Consider the following 9,719-nt stretch of genomic DNA (forward strand, 5'->3'; position numbering starts at 1 on the left):
TCTTGCGGAGGTGGGTGGGGAGGGAGTTCCAGACTTTGGGGGCCAGATAGGAGAAAGATCTGCCTCCAGTGGTGGTGTGTTTGATGCGGGGAACTGTGGCGAGAGAGAGGTCGGCGGAGCGGAGGTGGCGTGTGGGAGTGTGGAAGGTCACTCTTTCGTTAAGGTAGGTTGGGCCGGTGTTGTGGAGGGATTTGTGTGCGTGGATGAGGATCTTAAAGGTGATCCTTTTGTCTATGGGGAGCCAGTGGAGGGATTTGAGGTGTGGTGAGGTGTGTTCATGGCGGGGGACGTCGAGGATGAGGCGTGCTGCTGAGTTCTGGATTCGCTGTAATTTGCGCTTGAGTTTGGTGCCGGCGTAGAGGGCGTTGCCGTAGTCTAGCCTGCTGCTGATGAGTGCGTGAGTGACTGTCTTTCTGGTCTCTGTGGGGATCCATATGAATGTTTTTTTCAGTGTGCGGAGTGTGTTAAAACATGAGGAGGTGACGGCGTTGATTTGTTGGGCCATTGAGAGGGAGAGATCCAGGATGATGCTGAGGTTGCGTGCGTGGTTTGCGGGGGTGGGTGCGGGGCCTAACGTGGTGGGCCACCAGGAGGAGTTCCAAGTGTTTTTGTGTGGCCAAAAATGATTATCTCGGTTTTGTTGGAGTTGAGTTTGAGGTGGCTGGCTGTCATCCAGGCAGCGGTGTCAAGGAGTGCAGCGTGTAGGTTGGTTTTTGCGGTGGTGGGGTTGCGGGTGAGGGAGAAGATGAGTTGTGTGTCGTCAGCGTATGAGAGGATGGTGATACCGTGAGGTTTTTGAGGATGTTGGCTAATGGGGTCATGTAAATGTTGAAGAGTGTGGGTCTGAGGGAGGAGTCTTGTGGGTCTCCGCAGGTGATTTTGGTGGCGGAGGATTGGAAGGGTGGGAGACGGACTTTTTGGGTTCTGTCGGTGAGGAAGGAGGTGAGCCCGTCTAGGGCTTTGTGGCGGATCCCAGCGTTGTGAAGGCGTGTGCGGAGTGTATGGTGGCAGACAGTGTCAAAGGCTGCTGAGAGGTCCAGGAGTATGAGTGCAACGGTCTCGCTCATGTCGACTCTGGATCTGATTTCGTCGGTGCATTCGACGAGAGCGGTTTCTGTGCTGTGGTTCTTGCGGAACCCAGATTGGGAGGGGTCGAGTGTGTGGTTTGCCTCGAGGAAGTGGGATAGGCGGGAGTTGACTAGTTTCTCCGTGACCTTGGCTGGGAAAGGGAGGAGGGAGATGGGACGGTAGTTGGAGAGGTCGTCTGGGTCGGCTTTGGGCTTTTTTAGGAGAGCAGTGACTTCCACGTGTTTCCAGGGGTCTGGGAAGGTGGCGGTTTCGAAAGAGCTGTTGATTATGGCTCGGAGTTTGGGGGCGATGGTGGGGCTGGCCTTGTTATATATTCGATGGGGGCAGGGGGCAGAGGGGGAGCCAGAGTGAATGGAGTTCATTGTCTTTTCAGTTTCTTCGTCGGTGGTGGGGGCCCAGGTGGTGAGTAGGTTGGGGGGTGTGTGTGGTGGGTTTGTGTTGGGCGGGTGGAGGTTGCATGTGGAGAGCGTGTGTGGTATGAAGCAGTTGTGTATGTCCTGGATTTTGCGGTGAAAATGATTTGAGAGGGAGTTGCAGAGGGTTTGTGTGCGTGTGGGGTCTAGGTTGCTGGCTTTGGGTTTGGAGAGCTCTTGGATGATGGTAAAGAGTTCTTTGCTGTTTTGGGAGTTGTTGTCAATACGTTCCTTGTAGTGTGCTCTTTTGGTGGTGCGTATGGGTTGGTGGTGGTTGCGTGTGGTGGTTTTGAGGGCGGAGAAGTTTGTGGTGGAGGGTTCTTGTCTCCAAGTTTTCTCTGCTTTGCGGCATTTGCGTTTGTACTCTTGGAGTTCAGTGGTGAACCATGGGGCGTTCTTGATGTTGCGGGTGGTGATGTTTTTTCTGAGGGGCGTGAGAGAGTCTGCACAGGTGGTGATCCATTTGTTGAGGTTGTGTGCGGCGGTGTTGGGGTCGGTAGTGTTGGGGGGTTTTGTGTCAGTTGGGAGTTCAGGCGCTCTGTGGGGATCTTGTCCCACATGCGGTAGGGGGTGGTGTGTTGGCGGTGGTGTGTGGGTAGTTTGTTGTAGGAGAAGTGGACGCAATGGTGGTCCGTCCATTGGAGTTTGGTGGTGTGGGTGTAGGTGACGTGTTGGCTTGAGGTGAAAATTGCGTTGAGTGTGTATCCAGCCGAGTGGGTGGGGGCTGTGACCAGTTGTTTGAGTCCAAGGTTGGTGAGGTTGTCTAGGAGGGAGGAGGAGTTGTGGTCGTGAGGGTTTTCCAGGTGAAAGTTGAAGTCGCCAAGGAGTATGTAGTCTGTGGAGATGAGAGCGTGCGTGCTGATGGTGTCAGCGATGGTGTCACAGAAGGGGGGGCGTGGTCCTGGGGGTCTGTATACGAGTGTGCCTCTGAGGGTGGTGGTGTTGTTGATGTGGATAAGGAAGTGCATGTATTCTGCGTTGTTGAGGGTGTCGAGGGTGTTGGGGGTGACCTTGATAGTGTCTCTGTGAAGGATGGCGATGCCGCCTCCTGGTTTGTTAAGGCGGTCTTTGCGTTGGAGTTTGTAGCCCTCCGGGGTGGCTGTGCTATATCTGGCTCGGATGAGAGGTTTGTCCAGGTTTCTGTGAGGAAGACGATGTCAGGTGAGTGTGGTGTGATGAGGTCCCAGACTTCTATGGCATGTTTGTGTAGGGACCGGGTGTTTAGTAGCAGGCAACTGAGATGGTTGCGAGTGGCATAGTTGTTGTGATGTGTGATTGTGTTGGCGGGGGTGCTTGTGGTGTTGCTGTGGGTTGAGGTGGTATTGGCGTGGGGCGTGTGCAGGTTGTGGGGTTTTTTGGTGGGTGCGGATGTTGTAGTATGGAGGCTGTTGCGTTTGGTGTTGGTGTGGGGTGCGTGGGAGGTGGAGCAGGAACATGGGCAGGTGCGGCAAGAGAAGGGGCCTTGTGTGTGTGTGTGGGCTGGTTTGAATGCAGGTGGGGCGAGCTCCGGGGTTGAGGAAGTGGAGGGAGTGGGGGTAGTAGTGTTGTCTGGGGGAAGTTTGGCTAGGTGGGCCAGGGGGACTGGAGCTGGGCGCGGTCCAGGAGCGGACGGGCGCAGACGGGCTTGCCTCTGGCGCGCCAGCGGCGCGGCTGCACAGCGACCGCCATTAAGAGGGGGAGGTGGGAGGGAGGAGCAGCTGGGAGATGGGCTGGAACGGGAGAGCGAATGGGGGCGGGAGGGGGGCGGGCCGCAGGGACGCAGTGGCGGGGAAAAGCAAAAGCCGGGGGAGCGCACAAGGGTCAAAATGGCTCAAAAAACGGCAAACAAATGGGAATAGCTACGGTGAAAAAAACAGTGGAAGACGTACAGATACAATAGAATGCACAGTCTAGTTACGCTTTCGGTAAACATATGGGAATAGCTACGGGGCAAAATAGTGGAAGATGCACAGATACAATACAATGCACAGTCTAGTTACGCTTACGGTAAACAGATGGGAATAGCTACGGGGCAAAACAGTGGAAGACGCACAGATACAATACAATGCACAGTCTAGTAACGCTTACCAGCGCCCACTAGACACCAGAGATGAGGCGCAGGTGGGTGTCTGCGGGTGGAGGAGGGCCTCGAACAAGCGATCGGTCGCGTGGGCGGGGGTCGGGGGAAACGGCACAGCAAGGTGGTGCTGCCGGCGCAGGGGGGCGAGCTCCGGCCAAAAAGGTCAGGGGTCTCTCACCTGCGTCGCACAGCGACCCCCATTAAGGGGGGGAGGTGGGAGGGAGGAGCAGCTGGAAGGCGGGAGGTGAGCGCGAATGGGGGCAGGAGGGGGGCGTGGCCGCAGGGACGCAGCGGTGGGGAAAAGCAAAAGCCGGGGGAGCGCACAAAATGGCCCAAAAAACGACAAACAAATGGGAATAGCTACGGTGAAAAAAACAGTGGAAGACGCACAGATACAATACAATACACAGTCTAGTTAAGCTTTCAGTAAACAGATGGGAATAGCTACGGGGCAAAACAGTGGAAGACGCACAGATACAATACAATGCACAGTCTAGTAACGCTTACCAGCGCCCACTAGACACCAGGGATGAGGCGCAGGCGGGTGCCTGTGGGTGGAGGAGGGCCTCGAACACGCGATCGGTCACGTGGGCGGGGGTCGGGGGAAATGGCACAGCAAGGTGGTGCTGCCGGCACAGGGGAGCGACCTCCGGCCAAAAAGGTCAGGGGTCTTAGAGAAGGTTACAATGAGCCTGTATCTCTGTTGTAACACAAATGTACAATCTAGCAGATGATGAGTTTTGAAAAGCCACAGGGAGCTGTCGAGATATCCCTTGAAAACTACTGCAATTCTTGCAAGAACACTGCATCCTCATTAGGCATGTCCTCCATAATTCCCTCTTTGCTCTTTGCTCCCCTGCAAGGCCCTTCCTCCTCTGAAAACCTGGCAGAGTTATACGTTTCACAACAAAGATATCTCATGACAGCAATTCCTCAGGAAAAGTCTCAGGTACTCCAACCTAATGATCACAGTTTCCTGAGCTCATGGTGACATGAGCGCTCTTATATAGCAAAGCATTATCCACTGCACTTAGGGCCACTATTCGTCACAGGCAGAAACTGCCCAATTTGGGTTGGATGGTGTAAAAACTATTTTTCCAGTCCATCACTACCAGGAAAAAACTAGTGGTATGGGAAAGGGTAAAAAAAACAATAATGAGCCACATGCTCTTGGAGACAACTCTCAGGATGTGGGATCCATTAGCTTTTTTGATTTTTCAGAAACAAACTCTTGCTTTGAGAATTTGTTCTTGAAATACGAAAAACAGTTGAAAAGTTTGATGCCTGGCCTTCTTGGCTGATGGTACCATAAATCAAAGTTTTCCTACATTGACAAATCTAAATTTAGTGGGCAGAGATCCCCTAGGGTTGTCCTCAGTGTCAGGGACATTGAGGTCCAGGGCAGCAAATATTTTGGGGACCCCTGTTGAGAACAACTTTGAATTTTGTTTACCTACCTTCTGATGATTCAAGCTCCATGATGCTAAATAATATTGAATTATATGGTCAAGGATGAGCTAGAGAAACAGAGATAAGTATGAAAATCCAAAACTTTACTTTCCCAATGGCCCGTTGAAGGTAGTGGCCCTGGACAATGGCCCAATGTGCCGGCTTTGCCCTTGTTTTAAAACGTCCCTTTGTCCTTTGCCATCTGTACGGACTAAACTCAATCTACCAAACCCTAAATCGGGCCCACAGTTACTTAAATCCTGAGTCAGCATTTTTCACTTGCTGAAATCTTTTCACAGCATGCAGGGAGCTGGGAGACAATGAGCTGTGACTTGAGGTAGAGACCTGCTCTTTCATGAGCGAATGACTGGGTGCCTGGCAGGAATCAGAAGCCAGGGAAGCAGCCAGGACACTTGTGCTGCATGCAGGCTCCGCTCTCAATGTTATCCTACTGCGGCAGAGCGCATCCACCATTCCTGGACCTTGTATCCTATCCTGCCCATTTAGTGTCTGTGCTACATGTGAGCGGTGAGTTCAGGGCTGTCTCGAGTGATGTGGAGGGGGTGGCAGTTGGAGGCGGCCTGAGGTTGGGGTTGAAGAGCTGTTGGCCTCAGTGGTTGTGCCCAATAGAAGGGGGCATAAGGAAGAGACGAGGCAAGCCAAGTTAGGTCCCGTGTCCGCTGACTCCAGGCCCAGCCTTGGTGCAGCTTGTATCTATCCCAGCTTAGGTACTAGCTCGGGCAACTCCCAACCTCAGCCACTGTCACCAGTACGCAGGCAAAACAAGTAACAATCCTGACCTTCATTATCAACGAAGTTAAAATCTCAAAAATTTCAAAATTAATTAAACCTATCAATCCATACCATTCCACATTTATGGTGTTACCCTATGGGGTGCCCATCCACCATTAGGATTTCTCAGAGATTTTTTTATGGCATAATGCCTTGACAGCAAAAACAGGAAACATTGAATTAAGAAGCAAACAGGATGCCTAAAATTTAACTCTAAATTTAATCTTAAAGCAGCATCTTTTAAGAGTTTTGGGAAACCAAACAAAAGTGAATTCTCAGATGAACTTCTTGATACACTCTCCTCTCTAGTATCCTTCGTCAACATTTAAGGCCTTTTTAGGCCATACCTAGCCATGCTTACTGATCTCAATAATGGTAGCTCCAACTACTTGGGGCCACTCTACACATTTTTTAAACCACCAGCACTTCAGTAGACCATGAGAACCCGCAGCTCGCTAATGCTCCAGGCTCACACGCGGGTACACAACCAAGTAAGAAAGCAGAGTGGAAGCAGTAAGCCCACCAGCCAGCCACAAAAAGAGGAGCAAATAGTAAGGCAAACAGCAAAACACTGTGCTGCAGATCGAAGGACACACCAAATGATTCGGCCCTGCAAGGCAACCCCTTTTTATCCAAAATCACGAGCAAAAAAGCAAATAAAGGGATCTGTCAATACTTCATGTCCACGATGTCTACAATGCCAATGAAGTCTGAGAGACTAATGGCCTCTGCTCAAGGTGGCTGCCCTGCAGGATCACTGAACAACAGCACAATAAGAATCACTGAGGATCACCCAAATGGCACAGCCCTGGTCCATCAATCCAGACAGGACAAAACTCACAAAGCCTCCAGCAAATATGCAACAAAAATACAAGATGCAAATAATGTTCAAAAGAAACCATTGAAGACCAAAATATTTATCTCTGGACAGAAGCTAATCAAAAAGGGCTCTGTATTTCTAAAGAAATAAAAATTGGAGAAGGCTTTATTATACAAATATCTGGAGGCTTGGCTGGATGAAAGAGGTTGAAAGTCCACCCACACTAGGGCCTTAACCAGCTTAGCACAACCTTTAACGGGGACCTATCAAAGACTGTCTAAAGATTTGTCTTGCTCATACATAAGCGCCCTAATGAAGGTAGTCAATAGTGAATGAATGCCCTCATTGTCCCATGGTGCCATTGCGTTTCCAGATACATTCAATGTTTGGCTTGACAAGGAGCAGTGCAAATGTCATTGCCACATTTGTTGCCTTCCCAAGTGTACCAGCGTGACACAAATCTGCTTAGAATTTAAATTCCTGAAGCAACAACTAATATCACAGAGTATATTCCATTCATACTGTGGCAAGGCTAAGGGGCACCTTTTGGCTCTCTCAAGCATTACATATGGCAGGTAATAATGCTGGAGGGCTCAGTCTGGCATTATCGTTTTAAGCAGACTATAAGATCTTAGAGGCCGAGGGGTGTGGGGGGGGCACCCTTTCACCTAAACAGTTTGCAGCACTACTGTTAAACCAAGTAAAACTTATTTCTGCTCATCTGGATGTAGGTGACTTGGCAAAAAAGTGCACGGTAACCGGGCTGCTAATCTTTATGATTTCTTAAAATTGCCATTTTACCTAACTCAACCACTCCACAAGGCTAAAAAATGAGGCTGAAATTTGGACTGATGCCCCTTAAGGACTGCGGTACATTAGGCTGAATGACCCCCTGAAACGCACCTGTTGACTCTGCAGTGATGCCGCAGTGTGTTGCTCAACCATGGCGTCTGCCTGAAGTTAACTTCTAGTAGTATATTTTTGATGTGTCCAGTATTGTAAGAAATTGGGTTACTAGTTGATGGGAGTGAAATCCTACTCAAGCGGCAACCACAATCCTTGCCCGGGCAAAGTCACCAGCAAACCCCAAATTAACCTGAGCTTCACCCTCAAGTAGCTTGGCACAGGCAGTCAGGCTTAACATAGAGGCAATGTGTAAAGTATTTATGGAGCAAGAAAGTGAAAACACAGCACCACAAAAATCCCAGACCAATTTAGAAAAATAGAGCAAAATTTAATAAAGAAACCAAGTACAAAAGATCAAGAATCCAATGAATAGAACTAAAGATATGCAATTTTAAATGTTTAAGTGAAAATAGCTTCAAGTAACCCAAAGTACCATTCGCGGCTATCTGGTTGTACGAGAGCAGGATGAAGTTGAAAGTTCAGGTCGACTGCAACGGAGTGCAGTCGGATGCAAGGCCCAGGTTAGTCCTGCTAAAAAGTTACCTTCTGAGTCCAGGGCAAAGAGACCCATTGGTGGTGATAAAGGCTTCAAGGAGCAGGGAAACTTTGTGGACGGTTGTCACTGTAGCACAAAAATCCTGTTGTCGCAAATGGTTGGGCCAGAGCTTTACGGTGGTGCTTCCGGTGAGCGACCGATACTGTAGTGTGAAGGATCAGGTTACCGGAACTTCACATTGGTGGGCAGCCCAAGTGACAAGGTTTTGGTGCCAACTGGCCCGTTCGCAGTCACGAAGAGCCCAAAAATTTCAATTCAGTTCTATAGAGGCCACATCAATGGTCCAGGACCCAAGGGGCATCACTTTCGAGGCAGGGGCTTATTCTAGCTGGATCTGGTTCAAGTGGTTGGGAGCCTGTTATATCCCGTGGCTCTGAACAGGAGCCCAGCAGACTAGCCCTTGGAATCACTCAGGGAGTCCTGGGTTCAGGTGCAGGTTTAAACCTTCTGACTAAGGCCGGAGGGCGGCAGAGCAGCAGTCCAGCGGGGCAGCAGTCCAGCGGGGCAGCAGGCCATCACAGTGGCAGTCCTGCCAGCAGCAGAGCAGTCCTTGTTCCTGACAGAGTCTCCACAGGACCAGAAGTTTATTGAAGAGTTGGTGTCTGAGTTCCAATATTTATAACAGGTACCTCCTTTGAAGTGGGAGAAGCTTCTAGAGGTTTCCCTTTGAAGTGCATAGGTTTCCTGTCTCCCGCCCTGCCCTGGCTCCAGACTAATTATAGGGTGTGTGCAGCCCTTTGTGTCGAGGCAGGATATAGCCTATTCAAGTGTAAGCAATGAAGTGGCCAGCATCGTCCTTCCATCCAGCCAGTGATGGCCGATCCAGGCACACCTAAGCATTCTGTTGTTTGGGGCTGTCTAAAAGGAATACACAAAGTTCAACGGTCAGCTGCACCCAGTCATGTGACCCAGAGTCCAGCTGTAGGCATTAAATGGCTAGGGGAGGAAAATGCCAACTTTCTAAAAGTAGCATTTTCAAAATTGTAATGTAAAATCCAGCTTTTCCCCAAGAGAGGATTTGTCATTACAATTCTAAAGACACCAAACATGAACAGGTACCTGTTTCCATCTGGAGGTTTTAGCTTATTAATTGTAATATAGTGTGTCCAATGTTATCCTATGGGATAGGTAGACCTTGGAGCATTATCAAATAGAGGAAATCAAACACTTCTGCTTCATCTAACCTTCCACATAAATGGTCATATGAAAAATAAACAATCTAACAATTTTGTGAATCTAATCCAAAATATTAATGGTTTGATTTGCAATATCAATTTTATCCAAGGTGGGGAGTACTCCCAGTTAGTTATGCACTAGTGTGAAGTAACGCCCAGGTGAACGCCACCTGGGTCACTAATTACTTTGGAGTTTCCAAACCACTATGATACTATTGCTTAATGCTTGTTTGCAATATTGAAATCTCAATTAAAGATAATGGAGTTACTGAAAGCCAACAACGGATGGTACAGAACTTTTGCTCCAACATTCAACTGTTTCTCGATTTTTTAACTCTGCTTCAGCCATAATGGTTGTTAAATGCCCTAATCCTGAGTTATAGGATTTTTAAAATGACTTGCAGTGAACTGGTTCTATTATCTTTTTGAAACAAATTACTGACTGCTTTGTGGTGTGTTT

Source organism: Pleurodeles waltl, chromosome 12, assembly GCF_031143425.1.
Source record: "Pleurodeles waltl isolate 20211129_DDA chromosome 12, aPleWal1.hap1.20221129, whole genome shotgun sequence".
In the NCBI taxonomy this organism is placed as follows: Eukaryota; Metazoa; Chordata; class Amphibia; order Caudata; family Salamandridae; genus Pleurodeles; species Pleurodeles waltl.